The sequence below is a fragment of the Neofelis nebulosa genome, chromosome 16 (assembly GCF_028018385.1).
Source record: "Neofelis nebulosa isolate mNeoNeb1 chromosome 16, mNeoNeb1.pri, whole genome shotgun sequence".
NCBI classification, from domain to species: Eukaryota; Metazoa; Chordata; class Mammalia; order Carnivora; family Felidae; genus Neofelis; species Neofelis nebulosa.
Window position 1 is genome coordinate 48,886,400 of NC_080797.1, and position 18,199 is coordinate 48,904,598.

The 18,199-nt window shown below is 38.0% G+C and overlaps 1 long non-coding RNA gene across 1 annotated transcript in view; it reads right to left on the bottom strand.

The window, feature by feature from the left end:
- LOC131497756 (uncharacterized) overlaps positions 1–17,212 on the bottom strand; it is a 76,126-nt gene extending 58,914 nt beyond the window's left edge. Inside the window, exons 1-2 of the long non-coding RNA XR_009255127.1 lie at positions 17,152–17,212; positions 14,823–14,855 (exon numbers count right to left, since the gene is read on the bottom strand). This is a non-coding gene — a long non-coding RNA (uncharacterized LOC131497756). The remainder of the gene's footprint in view (positions 1–14,822; positions 14,856–17,151) is intronic.
- Between the last annotated feature and the right edge of the window lie 987 nt (positions 17,213–18,199).

The following is an 18,199-nucleotide window of genomic DNA, read 5'->3' on the forward strand; positions in this document are numbered from 1 at the left end:
TGAAGCAATGATTTCAGTAGATTCCTTAATGGCCCTTACCCATTAAGCCCATCCCCCCTCCCACAACCCCTCCAGCAACCCTCAGTTTGTTCTCCATATTTATGAGTCTCTTTTGTTTTGTCCCCCTCCCTGTTTTTATATTATTTTTGTTTCCCTTCCCTTATGTTCATCTGTTTTGTCTCTTAAAGTCCTTATAGGAGTGAAGTCATATGATTTCTGTCTTTTTCTGACTGACTAATTTCACTTAGCATAATACCCTCCAGTTCCATCCACGTGGTTGCAAATAGCAAGATTTCATTCTTTTTTATTGTTGAGTAATACTCCATTGTATATATATACCACATCTTCTTTATCCATTCATTCATCGATGGACATTTGGGATCTTTCCATACTTTGGCTATTGTTGATAGTGCTGCTATAAACAAGGGGGTGCATGTGTCCTTTCGAAACAGCACATCTGTATCCCTTGGATAAATGCCTAGTAGTGCAATTGCTGGGTCGTAGGGCAGTTCTATTTTTAGTTTTTTGAGAAACCTTCATACTGTTTCCAGAGTGACTGCACCAGCTTGCATTCCCACCAGCAATGCAAAAGAGATCCTCTTTCTCCACATTCTTGCCAACATCTGTTGTTGCCTGAGTTGTTAATGTTAGCCATTCTGACAGGTATAAGGTGGTATCTCATTGTGGTTTTGATTTGTATTTCCCTGATGATGAATGATGTTGAGTATTTTTTCATGTGCCTATTGGCCATCTGTATGTCTTCTTTGGAGAAGTGTCTGTTCATGTGTTTTGCCCATTTCTTCACTGGATTATTTGTTTTTTTGAGTGTTGAGTTTGATAAGTTCTTTATAGATTTTGTATACTAACCCTTTATCTGATATGTCATTTGCAAATATCTTCTCCAATTCTGTCAGTTGCCTTTTAGTTTTGCTGATTGTTTCCTTTGCTGTGCAGAAGCTTTTTATTTTGATGAGGTCCCAGTAGTTCATTTTTGCTTTTGTTTCCCTTGCCTCTGGAGACGTGTTGAGTAAGAAATTGCTGCAGGCAAGATCAAAGAGGTTTTTGCCTGCTTTCTCCTCGAGGATTTTGATGGCTTCCTGTCTTACATTGAGGTCTTTCATCCACTTTGAGTTTATTTTTGTGTATGGTGTTAAGAAAGTGGTCCAGGTTCATTCTTCTGCATGTCACTGTCCAGTTTTCCCAGCACCACTTGCTGAAGAAACTGTCTTTATTCCATTGGATATTCTTTCCTGCTTTGTCAAAGATTAGTTGTCCATATGTTTGTGGGTCCATTTCTGGGTTATCTATTCTATTCCATTGATCTGAGTGTCTGTTCTTGTGCCAGTACCATACGGTCTTGATGATTACAGCTTTGTAGTATAGCTTGCAGTCTGGGATTGTGATGCCTCCTGCTTTGGTTTTCTTTTTCAAGATTGCTTTGGCTATTCGGGGTCTTTTCTGGTTCCATACAAATTTTAAGATTATTTTTTCTAGCTCTGTGAAGAATGCTGGTGTTACTTTGATAGGGATCACATTGAATATGTAGACTGCTTTGGGTAGTATCGACATTTTCACACTATTTGTTCTTCCTATCCAGGAGCATGGAATCTTTTTCCATTTCTTTGTGTCTTCTTCAATTTCTTTCATCAGCTTTCTATAGCTTTCAGTGTATAGATTTTTCACCTCTTTGGTTAGATTTATTCCTAGGTATTTTATGGTTTTTGGTGTAACTGTAAATGGGATTGATTCCTTGATTTCTCTTTCTGTCACTTCATTGTTGGTGTATAGGAATGCAATCAATTTCTGTGCATTGATTTTATATCCAGCAACTTTGCTGAATTCATGAATCAGTTCTAGCAGTTTTTAGTAGAATCTTTTGGGTTTTCCATATAGAGTATCAGGTCACCTGTGAAGAGTGAAAGTTTGACCTCTTCCTGGCCGATTTGGATGCCTTTTATTTCTTTGTGTTGTCTGATTGCGAGGCTAAGACTTCCAATATTATGTTGAATAACAGTGGCGAGAGTGGACATCCCTGTCTTGTTCCTGACCTTAGGGGGAAAGCTCGCAGTTTTTCCCCATTGAGGATGATATTAGCATTGGGTCGCTCGTATATGGCTTTTATCATCTTGAGGTATGATCATTCAATCCCTACTTTTTTCAGGGTTTTTATCAAGAAAGGATGCTGTATTTTGTCAAATGCTTTCTCTGCGTCTTTTGAGAGGATCATACGGTTCTTGACCTTTCTTTTATTGATGTGATGAATCACGTTAATTGTTTTGCGGACATTGAACCAGCCCTGCATCCCAGGTATAAATCCCACTTGGTTGTGGTAAATAATTTTTTTAATGTGTTGTTGGATCCAGTTGTCTAATATCTTGTTGAGGACATTGTCAGTTAATTTTTGTATGTGGTGTTAGGTAAGAGTCCAACTTCATTTTTTTTTTTTTGCATGTGGTTATCCAGTTGTTCTATTCATTATCAAGAATGAGATATTGAAGCCTCCAATATTATTGTAGAATTGTCTATTTCTCCCTTCAGTTCTCTCAATTTTTGCTTCATATATTTTGATGGCCTGTCATTAGGTGCATGGATGTTTATAATTGTTATATTTTTGCTGTATTAAAATTCCTATTTATATGTAATGTCCTTCTTTGTCTCTTGTAACCTTTTTTTGTTTTGTTTTGTTTTGTTTAAAGTCTATTTTGTCTGATGTTATACATTATGCAACCATTATACTGTTGCATGGAATAGCCTTTTCTATCCTTTCACTTTCAACCTATTTATGTCTTTGGACTTAAGTGAGTCTTGTAGACAGTGTGTAGTTGGGTCATGTGTCTTAATCCATTATGCCAATCTGTCTTTTGATTGGAGAATTTAATCCATTTGCATTTAAAATAGTTACTGGTAAGGAGAGACTTACTTCTGTCATTTGCTATTTGTTATCTATATGCTTTATAGCTTTTTTGACCCTCATTCCTTGCATTATTGTCTTCTTATATGTTTAGTTTGATTTTTTTTGGTAGTTAAACATTCAAATTTCTTTATAATTTTATTTTGTGTATATTCTTTTCTTTAATTTTTCAAAATGTTTATTTATTTTGAAAGAGAGGGAGAGAGCATGCACAAGCAGGGGAAGGGCAGAGACAGAGGGACAGAGAGAACCCCAAGCAGGCTTCATGCTGCCAGTGCAGAGTCTGATGTGGGGCTTGAACTCATGAACTGTGAGATCATGACCCCAGCCGAAACCAAGAGTTGGATGCTCAATCAACTGAGCCACCCAGGTGCCCCTATTTTGTGTATATTCTTTAACTAGTTTTGTGTGTGTGTGTGTGTGTGTGTGTGTGTGTGTGTGTGGTTACTATAGTGATTACATTTAACATTTTTTTTTTAGTATTTATTTTTGAGAGGAAGAGAGAGTGCACACAGGTTGGGGTGGGGCAGAGAAAGAGAGAGACAGAGGATCTGAAGTGGGCTCTGAGCTGACAGCAGAGAGCCTGGTATGGGGCTTGAACTCATGAACAGTGATATCATGACCTGAGCCAAAGTCTGACACTCAAACCACTGAGCCATCCAGGTGCTCCAACATTTAACATGTTATAACTTAAGTCATAACACACTCTAGTTTGAATTTATACCAGCTTAACTGGAATAACATATAAAAAGCTCTGCACCTTTAACAACTCTGTCCCTACCTCTTTTAATTGTTGTTGTAAACTTATATCTTTATACACTATGTATCCCAAAACATAAACAGATAATATTTTAATGTATTAGTCTCTTAAATTTTGTAGAAAACAAAAAGTGGAGTTACACACCATTGTTTTAATACCAGTTTCTGTAATTGCCTTTGTATTTATCTTTACCAAGATCTTTATTCACATAGCTTCAAGTTACTGTATAGTGCCCTTTCATTTCAAGATGTGGGACTCCTTTTAGTATTTCTTGCAGGCAGGTCTAGTGGTCACAAACTTCCTTAGTTTTTTTTTTTTTTTTTTTTTTTTTTTTTTTTTTTTTTGGGGGGGAATGTCTTAATTTCTCCCTTACTTTTGAAGGACAGTTTTGCCAAATATAGGATTTTTCATTGACTAGGTTTTTTTTTGTTTGTTTGTTTTTTGTTTTTTTACTTTTAGCACTTTGAATATATCAGCTCACTGCTTTCTAGCCTCCAAGATTTCTGATGAAAAATATGCTGATAATCTAATTAAGGATCCCTTATATGTGACAAGTTACTTCTCTCTTGCTGCTTTCAAAATACTCTCTTTGTCTTTGGACAGTGTTATAATGTATCTTGGTGTGGGTTTCTTTGAGTTCATCTTGGCATTTATTGAGCTTCTTGGATGTTTATATTCATGTATTTCATGAAATTTGGGGAGTTTTTAGCCATTATTTCTTCAAATATTCTCTCTGCCTCTTTCTCTCTGCCTTCTAGGACTCCCACAATGTATATGTTGGTCCTCTTGATAATATCTCACAGTTCCCTTAGGCTCTGTTCACTTCAATCTTTTTTCTTTGTGTTTTTCAGACTCAATAATTTCCATCATCTTATCTTCAGGTTCACAGATCCTTTCTTCTGCCTAATCAAATCTGTTTGTGAATCCCTCTATTGAACTTTTCATTTTAATTATTGCATTTTTCTTTCTTTTTTTTTTAAAGAATTTTTAAAAGTTTACTTATTTATTTTGAGAGGGGCAGCAGTTAGGAGCAGAGAGAGAGAGAGGAGAGAGAGAGAGAATCCCAGGCAAGTTCCACAATGTCAGTGCAGAGCCTGACATGGGGCTTGATATCATGAACTGTGAGCTGAAATCAAGAGTCATATGCTCAACTGACTGCACCACTCAGGCACCCCAATTGTACTTTTCCACTCCCAGGTTTCTTTTTGGTTTCCTTTAAGGTTTCTCTTTGTTGATACTCCATTTTGTTTCATACATCATTTTCTTGACTTTCTCCATATCTTTCTTTAGTTCTTTCAGCATCTTTAAAACAGTTGTTTTATTTATTTTATTTTATTTTTTAAAGTTTATGTATTTATTTTGAGAGAGACAGAGACAGTTTGTGTGGGGGGAGGGGGTGGACAGAGAGAGAGGGAGACAGCGAATCCCAAGCAGGCTCCGTGCTGCCAGCTGTGGAGCCTGACAAGGGGCTAAAAATCATAAACAATGAGATTATGATCTGATCTGAAACCAAGAGTCAGGACAGTTAACCAACTGAGCCACTCATGCACCCTAAGACAGTTGTTTTAAAGTCTGTGTCTAGAAGATTCACCATCACGGGATTTTCAGGGACAGTTTCTGTTGCTATTTTCCTTTGAATGGACCATATTATTTTGTTTCTTTGTATACCTTGTGGTGGTTTCCGTTGAAAGTTGTACATTGAATCTAATACTGTAATAATTAGAGTCTAATAAGTGGTAACTCTGGAAATTAGATTTTCTTCCTTTACCAGGGTTTGCTGTTTTAGGTTCTAGTTTGGGGGGACGTGGTTATTATTATTGGCTCTGTTTGTGATAAGGATTACCATAAGATGTACACATAAGATCTTCTCAGGTTCTTTCTTAGCCTGTAACTTTCTCTGGGCACACATGATGACTTTCTAATTTCCTCTGTGTATGTGGTTGCTTTTCTTTTTTTTTCTTTTCTTTTCTTTTTTTCTCTTCTCTTCTCTTTTATTTTCTTTTCTTTTAAGTAGGCTCCATGGCCAGTGTGGGGTTTGTACTCGTGACCCTGAGATCAAGGGTCACATGATCCACTGACTGAGCCAGCCAGGCATCCCTGTATATGTGGTTGCTTTTGAATATCCTACTCTTCACTGTGTGGCTACCAAAATGGCTAAAAAGAAAAAATAAGGGGAAAGAAAGGTACTGACCCATTAAGTCCCCTAAAAATCATTTCAGCCAGCAGGGGAGGGCCTTGCAACAATGGGATATGTGTGTGCAAAAATAAGGGCCACAGTTTCATTATCTGCACATATGTGATCAGAAACAATAATCAATGATTAGAGCACAGATCCCTGATATTTGGAGAACAGGGTCCTTTTGGTAAAATGGTCACACCATGCATAGCTGCCAAGAACACATACATGTCTCCCTACAGTGAGGCAGAGGTGTGGGGAGTAAGTAGTTGCCACTGTGCTAAGAACTGGAATCAAATGAAATTAATCACAATTTACCTCCAGATTTACTCTGGAAGTTGTGTCAGGCTCTGTTCCATCTGTTCTGGAGCCATCAAGGCTCCAATAGCTCATTGTGAGTTTTTTTCTCATTTAAATAAACATGTATTTTTATACTTAAATTTTTTCTTGCAACTTTGCATTATTTTTCTTAAAGAGAGTCCCCAACATTTTATAGATTTCAGATTACACAAAGCTTGAATCTTTTCCTGCTATGGCATCAAGAGAGTAACATGCTTTAATTCAAAATGGTCCCTAAAGTGTCTAATCTTTAATGTGCCCCACCGTGACTTCCATTTTTGCTTCTTGAACACATTATCATCCCCATCCTACTCTCTGCCAACCGGAAAGTGTTACAACAAGATCTGGAAGGCAAGCTTACTGAAACACGAGTCACCTTTTCTCTGCTGATGAGAGTAAATTTCTAAGGTTGCTAGATTTAGCAAATAAAAATACAGGATTCCTAGTTAAATTTGAATTTCAGATAAATGTTACATGGGACATACTTATACTTTAAAAATTCTGTTTTTTATCTGAAATTCAAATTTAAGTGGCAACCTGTGTTTTATCTGGCAATTTCATGAATTCCTCAAAAATGGTTTCTCTAGCATAAGGATTACATTTTATTCATCTTTCTGTAGAACTAGAACAGTTCTCAGATCAATGATAGTGGTGTTGAGTACTAAAATCAGTGACTATTCATTATCTTTTCTGGGAAACAAAAATCTAATGTAACTTATTGATCCCCTTCCCAGAAAAATGCACAAACACAAAACACTTTGCACATAATTTCAGACCCCTAACACCTAACTTGTAAGGTGTCACTTCCTGACTTCTCCCCAACTCAGACCCTTTATGTAGAGTTCCTTATTTGTATGTTTTGTGATTTACAAAGTGGTTTCATCTTCACAAGAGTCTTATAATAGAACTAGCCCATTTTGTGGATGGAGAAAGTGAGACTTGGATTCAGAAACATTTATACCCAGTAATTATAATCAGAATCAAATTCAATTCTTCCCACTTTGACTCATGGGCTCTTTCACCATACCAGCCTGCCATATAAATCTTCCTTCCTTATAATGTTCTGATTTCTATAGCAGCATTTTTTGTATGGAAGTCAGGGTGGAAGAGTGGAAAGTGCATTCAGATGAAGAGTCCTGGGTGTGAATCTTAGTTCCTTCACTGAGAAGCTATATGCCTGGGCCTTAGTTTACCCATCTGTACAATGAGAAGGCTGGACACCATACTCTGAGAGCACTGATATTCTATGATTTTAAAGGGCCCCTTCACTTTCCCCAACTTTCCTAGTAGGCCATAATAAAACCTACTTTTGTGACCTTCTAAGGTGCAGAGATTACAGATGTACTCAGAGGAATTTGAAACTGAAAAGGCTTAGGAGTTAGGAAGATATGAATTTGCTCTATGTGGGGGGTTTCCAGGGCCTATAGTATAAAGAGTTATATCTACACCTAGCCAGGGTATGAGGGGAGTCTAAAGGCATAAAGGAGTGAGATGAAATCCCCTGTGCAGACTCTGGATTTGCAGTGAGAGTAGAACATGGCTGCAGTCAAATTCTAGGCTTTGCTTTTACTCTTACCTTTTGGCTGAGCATGGGGAAGACAGAGTCTGGTGCTCAGGGACCCCACTCAGACCATCAGCCTTACTCAGCTGTCCTTGGCTGCTTTCTGTGGAGCAATGGACTTATAGCAACTAGTACCTGGAGGTACTTTCCCCACTTTAGGATTTAAAGGGAAGCTCTTTCTTTGAAACACAAGGGAAGAGGATCCTGGATTCTACTTCTTGGTACCTAAAAGAGCAACTAACTAAATTCCTGTGCTAATGGCCATATTCTCTTCTTCCCTTACATTGTTCTACTGGATGCAGATATGCCAAAGCCACACATGCCCGAGCCTAATAAACATCCAACACCACATAGGAATCCTAACAACAACCTTAGGTCAAAACAATGTGCTAAGAAATATCTTGGCAGTTACCTCAGCAGGTTTGCCAATTTGGGAAAGTTTCTTTCTTTTTTTTTTAAGAGAGAGAGAGGGCACAAGTGAGCAAGGGGCAGAGAAAGAGAGCATCCCACAAGGGGCAGAGAGAGAGGCGAAATTTCCAAAAAGAAATCCTTGCAAAGCAAATGGTTTGTACCTCACCAGCATGGTGGTGAAATGGGCAGATGTAGGAGAGGCCATACTAAAGAGAGAACACAGCATATGTAAGAAATCAGAGACCTTCATATGGGCAATCTGGGGAAAGAGGGAGCATTTCTTTTTCTCTTCTTCCTCCTCCCAAACTTTATCCCAAAAGTAGCAACAAGTCACCTCCTCTGTGATGCCTTTCCCATTCCACTTGTCTTTCAGGGAAAGGTTGAGACACAAGAGTGTCCCAGAAAAATCCAGTTAAAATATTTATTCAACATTTATTAGGTGGAGTTAGGGAGAAACCAATATTTTTATTATTATATTTAAAAAAAAGAGGCTTACTCCCACGGGCCAAAGTAGAGTCAATGTTCTGGAAAAAAGAAATCTCATTTTTCTGTAATTCCTGTTCTCGTTTCTATTTTCTTTTGCAATTTACTGAATCAGACTACTTGGGAGACATACCAAAGAATTTAAAATTTAGGCTTTGTTCAACAGTTTAAAATTCATTCCAGAAAAAACAGCTTGGTGTTATGCATGATTTGATTTCAGAATTTCAGTTGACTTCATCTGCAGCTGCTCATGGCAAAACTAATCAACAGACATAGGTCAGTTCTAGAGAGGAGGTCTCTGTTTTTTTGTTTTTAAAGTTTATTTATTTTTTTTTTAATTTTTAAATGTTTATGTATTTTTGAGGGAGAGAGAGGGAGAGAGAGAAAGAAGAGCACAAGTGGGGGAGGGGCAGAGAGAGGGAGACATAGAATCCAAAGCAGGCTCCGCACTGTCAGTGCAAGGCCTTACATGGGGCTTGAACTCTCAAACTGTCAGACCATGACCTGAGCTGAAGTCAGACACTCAATTGACTGAGCCACCCACACGCCCCTAAAGTTTATTTATTTATTTTGACAGAGAGAGAGAGAAGGGGGAGGCAGAGAGAGAGAGGGAGAGAGAGAATTCTAAGCAGGCTCCGTGCTCTCAGCATAGAGCCCTGAGCCAAAACCAGGAGTCAGAGGCTTAACCAACTGAGCTACCCAGGTACCCCTGTTTTTTGTTTTTAATTTCCACATGAAAGCATTGTTTTCTTTGGTGGTAGCAAAACCAAATTATCTTTCACCAGAAAGGTAAGTAATTTTGTACAGAAACCTTAGTTAACTAGCACATTTCTGGTTTTCATGGCATCCCATATGTATTGTTGCCTGCTATTGTTGCCTGGATTTCTCATTTCTTCATACAGCTGTGTCTGTCAACTAAACAGAACTGTGTGCTTCCTCTGTCTTTCTACAGCCTTCTACTTTGCCTTAATTAGAGATAATACTTATCACATGATATTGTCATTGTTTTTGCATCTTTGTTCCCTCCTAGACTATGAACTTGCTTAGTTCAGAGACCATATTAATCTTCATGATTCTAGTGGGCCCTCAATAAATGAATGAATAAATGCCATGGGCAACAAGGAAAGATCAACAGGCAATAGGCCTGCATGTGGGATATCAGCGAAGAATCTGTAGTCTCCCTGGGCAAAGCCTTCTATATGAGAAATCCTGAGCCGTCTGAAGTTGCCAAAAACTCAAAGAATTTAGTCACACATTGGCCATTTTTGGTGCATAGTCCACAGCATCTCTAATTTGACGACAAAGCAAAATTAACCGTAATCGAGTTACTGACCTAGGATCTTTACACATATTTTTTATTAAATTATCATAACAACCTTATGAGGTAGGTGTTATTAGCCTCTATTTTATAGGTTAAGTAGCTAAATTCAGAAAGGCTAATTAAGTTCATAATGACTGAGTCAAGAAGAGGTAGAACTGGCCTGTAAATCCACCTTTGCCTTCTTCCACCACACCTCTGTTATAGTTATACATTGCATATCTCACTATGGAACTGTAAGGAACAAGGGACACCAAGCATTACATTAATTAGAACTTTCATGTGATATTCAAGAAGTCAGTGACTAAATCTCTTCAACCTCTGCCTTGAAATTGAAATACAGTAAAGTTAGACATAATAATGTATCTTGATTTTCCCCCAAGGAATCTCCCTCTCATATCCACATAGTGAGCATTAACAATTAATGGGAAGTGCTTTCCAAGCCATATAACATCATTCTTAATATTTATGATGCCCACGAAACACACAAACATCTGTTCTGTAGAGTGATAGCTATTAAAGCATACTTAAGTGCCAAGCACTCTCATGTAGACAAGCCAAAGCTTTAAGCAGTTGCTCCTCTGGAGATGTCTAAATAGCAAGGATTCCAAGATGGGAGGAAGACAATTTTAGCCTCAACTCATCTTGAGGAATATTAATTCATTTTATTATGGCCCAAACACATAGTAACTTAAAGTGGAATAAAGCTATGTTTAAAAGGTTGACATGACAGTTGGGTGTCTGACTCTTGATTTCGGCTCAGGTCATGATCCCAGGTCTGTGGGATCCAGCACTGCATTAAGGTCTGTGCTGAGCGTGGAGTGTATTTGGGATACTCGCCCTCTCTTCCTCTGCCCCTCTCCCACTCTTGCATGCTTTCTCTCTAAAATACAAAACTATTTTATCGAGCATTTTTCTGGGAAGAGGATCCTTAAGTTACATTAGATTTTCTGGGTGGCTCAATTGGTTGAGTGATTTCGGTTTGGGTCATGGTCTCACGGTTCATAAGTTTGAGCCCCACATTGGGCTTGCTGCTGTCAGGACAGATCCTGCTTTGGATCCTCCGTCTCCCTCTTCTCTGCTCCTCTCCTGCTCTCACTCTCGTTCTCCCTCTCCCTCTCAAAAGCAAATAAACATGGTTTTTTTTTTAATAAATAAATGAATCAAATAAAATAAATTAAAAAAAATAAAAGGTTGACATGATCTTTCATATTGGGGATGATTGTAAGACTAAAGCTAAAGTTAATGTTTCCTTCTGAGAAACAAAATTAGACTCAAAAGTTCTTTTAATGGATGAGATTACCCATCAGCAGGAATGACAGATCTAAGAAATCTGCTGTTAAAGTAAGATTGAAGAGTTGAGCATACCCAAAATCCAATCAAGGTGGTCTGTGTGTACCCTCAGGTACAGGGAGTAGGCCTGGCTTGAGATTATTACTAAGGAAAAAAATCTCTTACCTGCTTGTAAAGAGAATATGTTAATGGAAGAGAGTGGTTAGCCTGGATCTCTGGTAATGGAGTCAGTGGAACCATTACCTTCACCAAAACTTCCTATTTATTTGACAATAAAATTTGTCATGATAAAATAACTAATACATTAATGTCTACATATCTATATCAATACCTATATCTATATCAACTTATCTGTATGGCTAACCTGAACATAACTCTGTGTATGGTAACACAATTTAGTTTAGCAAAGCTGAGGACCACCTTAAACATGGCAATCAATACAAGCAAATACTGCCACCCAGGCTTTCCCAGCTGACACTTGTTTCAAATTGCAACAAACAAAAGATCAACATAACAGCCACAACAACAAGACAACAACAACAGTAATGGCAACTGACAATTGATGCCCACTTATCAAATATCAGGCATACTTCTAAAGCTCTGCATATGAATTACCCGTTGGGTCTCCAAGCAACCCCATGAGGTAAAAGAAAAAAATGCACACAGAGATTCTGTAATATGAACTAAGTCATATGTTAATGAGTGGTTGGGCCTAAGTTCTAACCTAGGTAGGTTGTTGGCATTCTTAACCACTCCTTGGAGGTGGGGGTCATGGGGAAACAATATAAATATATTTAAATAAGATGTTCAAACAGAGGTTCTTTTGTTCTTTTCGTTGCAAGATATAAAACTTCACTCAAGCTACTTTGAATAAAATGTTGTTTGAGGCTAACCCCTAAGCCAAGTAAGGTATTTTTTTCTCATAATATCTTACATTCATCTCTATCATTGCATTTACTACTTTGTTATAGTTATCTGTTATATGTTCATTATAATAGTCCCTCTGGACCCCAATAACTATGATTTTTTTCTCTTTTGTTTACTACTGTAGCCTTCCTTGATGCATGTCTGACAACTGGTAGGTGCTGTTTGTTCAAATAAAAAGTAGGATTGGGGACACTGGTCAGGGACAAGAATGTTAATTGATTAATGATTTTTTAAAAAGCATGAAACAATGTCAGTCAGATTTCATAGGAAATTAAAATTCAGGAACAGATCTCATTCCTCCACCCTGCACCCTACTCACAGTGCCTTGTCTCTGTACTTTTTTTGCATATGTGTTCCATTTTCCTTTTTTTCAAGTAGGCTTCTTTTGCTTACTTAACAGTTTCTGCTCCCTCATAATTTTGGCTTTTGTGAAACTTTGGATAGCTTTGGTGTTAATCTCAGCCTTAACTCTAGTTGACCTTTGAGTTCTAGAAGCTCTAGCTCACCACTACCTACAGACTCAAGACCTACTAATTCAGATTGTCATGAGAAAGATTCTGATTGGTTCAGCTTAGATGAAGAGTTCTCCAGATGTCCAATAAGTTGTGGTTGGCATATTGTGTGACAAAATTGGTTGTGTAGGCTTGCCCTTTTGCCAAGGAGACAGTTTTCTTTTTTTTTTTTTTAGTTGTTTTATTTATTTTGAGAGAGAGAGAGGATCCCAAGCAGGCTCTGCACTGTCAGTGCAAGCTCGGTGTAGAGCTCAAACTCGCAAACTGTGAGATCATGACCTGAGATGAAACCAAGAGTCAGTTGCTTAACCAACTGAGACCACCCAGGCACCCAGAGACAGTTTTCACAGAAAGGGATGTGGACTGAGTATGTACCCCTAAAGTAGGTCTCCTATAGATGTCAAACTGATATTTCTCTCCTTTTGAAATCTAGACAAATTTTTTAAACCACCAAGGAGAATATTCTAAATTACATAGAAAATTTATAGTCATGCATTTACCGTATTTTAACAAGGAATTTCTATGGACTGCCATTTTCCAGTTGCTTGCATTTTCAATTTTGTTCTTTGATTGCTTAAAACACAGACATCTCTTCTCTCTTGCCATGCAATGAAAATGTTCTATTTTGATATGGTATGTGTTAGTCATAGTGTTTGCATTTTCATTATGATATCAAGAAGTTAATCTGTTCCAGTCTTTTTAACTAGTGTAGTTAAGGGCTTTTGATGGTTTCTTGTGATAATTGCATTATGATTTTCATCCTCTTATATTTTGGACTACATAATTTCTGAAGCGTTAAGAGAATTGCTGGAATTTTTACTTGTAGTTCTTGATTTAATACTGATGCTGAAGAGCCCTAGATTGCTTCTAATTTACAAATGAATTCTAAAAGATAGCTTCTATGTCAGTTTGAACCTGAGGTACATTCTCCTAGTGGTTTGTAAGAGGTTATTTAACCTATAACATGTTCATTCGGTAATTCATTATGTTAAGAAGCACTGTTTGCTTGGCATTGTGTTAAGCTATGTGTACAACATGAGCAAAACATATAGTCTCAGTCCCCATGAAGCTAGTTAGTCTATGGGAGGAACACAAATGAGCAATTACATTAGGGCTAATAGTAATAGCTGACCCTGGGTGTCTGGTGCATAGTAGGTTCTCCAAAAATAGTCATGAGATGCATGACTCAATAGGTTAAAAGTGAATCATTTACATTCATTATTTCATTTAATCTTCACAGTTCTCTGAAGACTTAACCTTTTAAAATCTTTAATCCTAACTAAACTGATTAGTAGTTCCACTCAAAAAGACAAAGCTACTATGGATATATTTAAAACTTGTTATTGATGTATAAAATATATATACAGAATATGCACATCACAAATACATCTCACTGCATTTTCACAAAATGAAGACACCCGACGAAGAAACAAATTTTATCAGCATCCCAGAGTCTTCCTCATGTCTCTTTAAGTCACAATACCCTCAAGGATATTATTTAAATATTAAATAGTTTGGCTTGCAGTTACTTTATAATGTATTTGAGAGGAAGAAAGATTTAAGGAAATCCTAATTTGTCTGTTTAGAACTCAACAAAATTTGTTATTAGAGTTAGTTATGATTAGATTCAGATGTACATAACTGAAAATTCACAATAACAATGGTTTAGCTAACATATTTTATTTCTCTTTCATGTGAAAGAGGTTTAGAAGGAGGTATATATTTAGGGCTGATTTGGCAGCACCATAGTTAGACATCAGGGTTCCTTTTAGGTTATAGATCAGCCATCTTTGTGCTTAGCTAGTGATGGTCCAAGATGGCTATGAGGAATCCAGCCATTACATCCACATTCCAGACAAGAAAAAGGAGGAAGGGCAAAGGACTGCCTCCCAGCTGATTAAGTTCACCTCTAAGGGGTCTATCCCCAAGTCCCTCATAACATTTTTGCTGTTACCTAATTGTCCAGAATTTAGTCATAAGGCCATATGTTTTTTAAGTGAAGCTGTCCTTTTAGCTGGGTATATTGATGCCCCCAATAACATAGGGTCCTGTTAGTAAGGAAGGAGAGCACATATTTGGGGTAGGCTACTAGTTGTGTCTGCTAAGTTATATTGATGTGCAGTGTACTTACCATACAGCACATCGTCTAGTGAAATTTTTCTTCCTAGGAAGGGAAAGAATGGAAATTTAAGTGTCATATATAAGAAACTGAGAGATGAGATTTCAAAGAAAGGTGTCATGTGTAAGAAAGTGAGAGATGAGAGTTCAGAGAAAGTTCACTTACTATACAAAGTGATCTAGCCAGATTCAATTTCTTGCTGTAGGCCATTGAACCCATCAGCAGACTTCTCTAAGCCCAAGAATCTCACTGGTAGAATGTGGCAGAAACACTTCCTCTCTAATTATAGCACAGAGTCATGGTTAGAATTTTCTCTTAAAAGTTCTCTCTCTCTCTCTCTCTCTGTGTGTGTGTGTGTGTGTGTGTGTGTGTGTGTGTTATGCATTTGCTAGGAAAACTCAAACTGATAGTATTCAGTCCTCATGGGCACATTTCATAACTTCAAATTTTGTATTTTGAGATTAGCAAATGGGTAAATGTTACAGTAGAACCTGGCTTATTATATGGATTTATATCTAGAACAAGTTAGGTCTTGCCTCTCACAAGAAAAAGTTACATAAAAAGGCTAATGCACCATGATTATAAGGCAGTTACCTTGTCTCCGTTTTCCACCAGGTTATTAATGTTGGGCTCTGTTCCAAGAAGGGCCCTCTCTAAGGCTGGGTGAGACTGGGAACAAGTTGTACTTTGAGGCCTTCCTGCCTATCATTTTTGAACAAGTAAAATCTGGTTACAGTGAGCCTCCAGGGCAGTCTGTATCAGTAGATCTAAGGACATAAACCTCAGGAAGAGCAGGAGGTAGAAAGAGAGATCAGCAGGTACCGAAAGGACCTATTTCTAAAGGAGCCGTTGTTTGGGTTTAACTGGAAGATGGGGCAGGGAAGCAAGGGTAAGTGATGAGAATCTTTGCAGAGGGAAAGAATAAAGAAAGGGAGTGGAAAGACAGAGAGAGGTTTCCAAGTAGGTAAAAGAGTTGCAATGAGCATGTACAGAGCCTCAAACTTCAGGAGAATGGCAATTGTAGTGGAGCAAGGGCCAAGTGGATGATTCCCTGAACATTACTGAGCATCGGCTATGCCAAAGGCACTGTGCTAAGTGCTGTAGGGGACATCGATATAAACCAGACATAGACCCTGCCCAAACAGTGCTCATAGTCACCAGTCTATCAAGGGAGATGAAGCATGGGTTTAAAGGATGTCATAAGGTTCAAGGTGATCAGTACTGTAAAAGAAGAGTAATTGACATTCCAGAAATTCAGGGGGAGGATGACAGTTTAGCTGAAAGAATGGTGAAGGTGAGGTAAGGTAGGAAGAGGGGACTGTGGAAGGTCTGAGGAGGACGTATCCTTTGAGGTGGATTTTGAAGTCTGAGCAAGAGGAATAGGGTTATTCCCCCCTTCCACCCTCCCATGTCCCCCACTTCCCGTCACCCCTATGCCAATGGCCTTTATTGTTCGCAACAGGAAGTGAAAGAGGAAGGGACAGGACAGCTCTGGCTCCGGGGGTGGCCCCAAAGACCTACTCTGTCACTGTCCTTCAAAAAGTAAGAATAGAGTTTTTGGCGATGGGAGAGTGGGTATTAAGAGAAACAAGGGAGCTGTGAAGAAGATGGCACTAAGAGGAATGGCAGGATGACAAAATTTCATTGTTCTGCAGGAAATAGGTAGGCACCCAGGACCTCATAATGTAGAATCTGCTCTGGGGAATATCCTCTGAAGGAAGAGCAAGGAAAACACCTGCTCTCTCCCTCAGTCTCCAATTTCTACTTCTCTCCTAATTTCTCTGCCATACCTCTACTTTGCCATCCGCATCTGTTGTCATCATCACAAGGAGATTTAGGGCACTCTGTTCTGTGACCTTTCAGCCTAGATGTGGTGGCTGCAGCTGCAGCTGGAGAAAGTGGGGTGAATTCGAAAGAGACATGAGTGAAAGAAAGAGAGAGAGAGAGAATAGGATGATTGCAATAGCCCCTTTGTAATAAAGCTGGTGGGTTTATTTACAAGATTTTCTTGATTTGTAACTTTGAAATCCTTCCTGAGAGAGTAATTTCCTTTAAGTGGTAGCAGAATACACATTCTTCTCAATGCGTACATAAAACATTCTCCAGAATAGATCATATGTTGGATCACAAAACAAATCTTAACAAATTTAAGTGGAAATCACATCAAGTATATTTTTTGACCACAATGGCATGAAACCAGAAATCAATAAAAGGAGGAAAATTGGAAAATTCACAAATATGTGGAACTGAACATGCTCCTGAACAACTAATAGATCAAAGAAAAAATCAAAGGGAAATAAAAAAGTATCTTGAGACAAATGAAAATGGAAATACAACTTACCAAAACTTATGGGATGCCGCAAATGCAATTCTAAGAGGGAAGTTCATAGCAATGAATGCCTGCATTAGAAAAAAAGAAAAGGAGGTGCCTGAATGGTTCAGTCGGTTAAGCATCTGGTTTCAGCTCAGGTCATGACCTTGTGGTTCTTGAGTTTTATCCTCGTGTCCGGCTCTGTGCTGACAGCTCTGAGCATGGAGCCTGCTTCAGATTCTGTGTCGCCCTCCCTTTCTGCCCCTCTCCTACTTGCACTCTGTCTCTTTCTCTCTCTCTCTCAAAAATAAGTAAACATTAAAAAAAAATTTTTTAAAGAAAAAATAAAGATCTCAAGTAAACAATTTATACTCAAGGAACCAGAGAAAGAAGAACAAGTGAAGCTCAAAGTTAGCAGAAGAAGGAAACAATAGAGGTTGAGCAGACATAAATGAAATAGAGACTAGAAAGACAACAGAATAAATAAATAAATAAATAAAATGAAGTGGGTTTTTTTTTAAAGATAAAATTGACAAGTCTTTAGCTATGCTAAGAAAAAAAAGAGAGGGAACTAAAAGAAATAAAACTATAAATGAAAGGGAGACTTATAGCTGATACTACAGAAATAAAAAGGATCATGAGACTACTAAAAATTATATGCCAACAAATTGGACAACCTAGAAAAAATGGATAAATTCCTAGAAACATACAATCTGCCAAGACTGAATCATGAAGAAATAAAAAATCTGAACAGATCTATGGAAAGTAAGGAGATTGAAGCAGTAATCAAAAACCTCCCAACTAAGAAAAGCCTAGAACCAGATGGCTTCACAGGTGAATATGACCAAACATTTAAAGAAGAATTAATACCAATCCTTCTCAAACTCTTCCAGAAGAATGAAGAGGACAGATGCTTCCAAACTTATGTTGAAGCCAGCATTACCCTGATACCAAAGCCAGACAAGGACACTACAAGAAAAGAAAATTACAGGCCAGTATCTCTGATGAATAAAGCTGCAAAAATCCACAACAAAATACCAGAGACCAAATTCAACAGCACATTAAAAGGATCAGACAC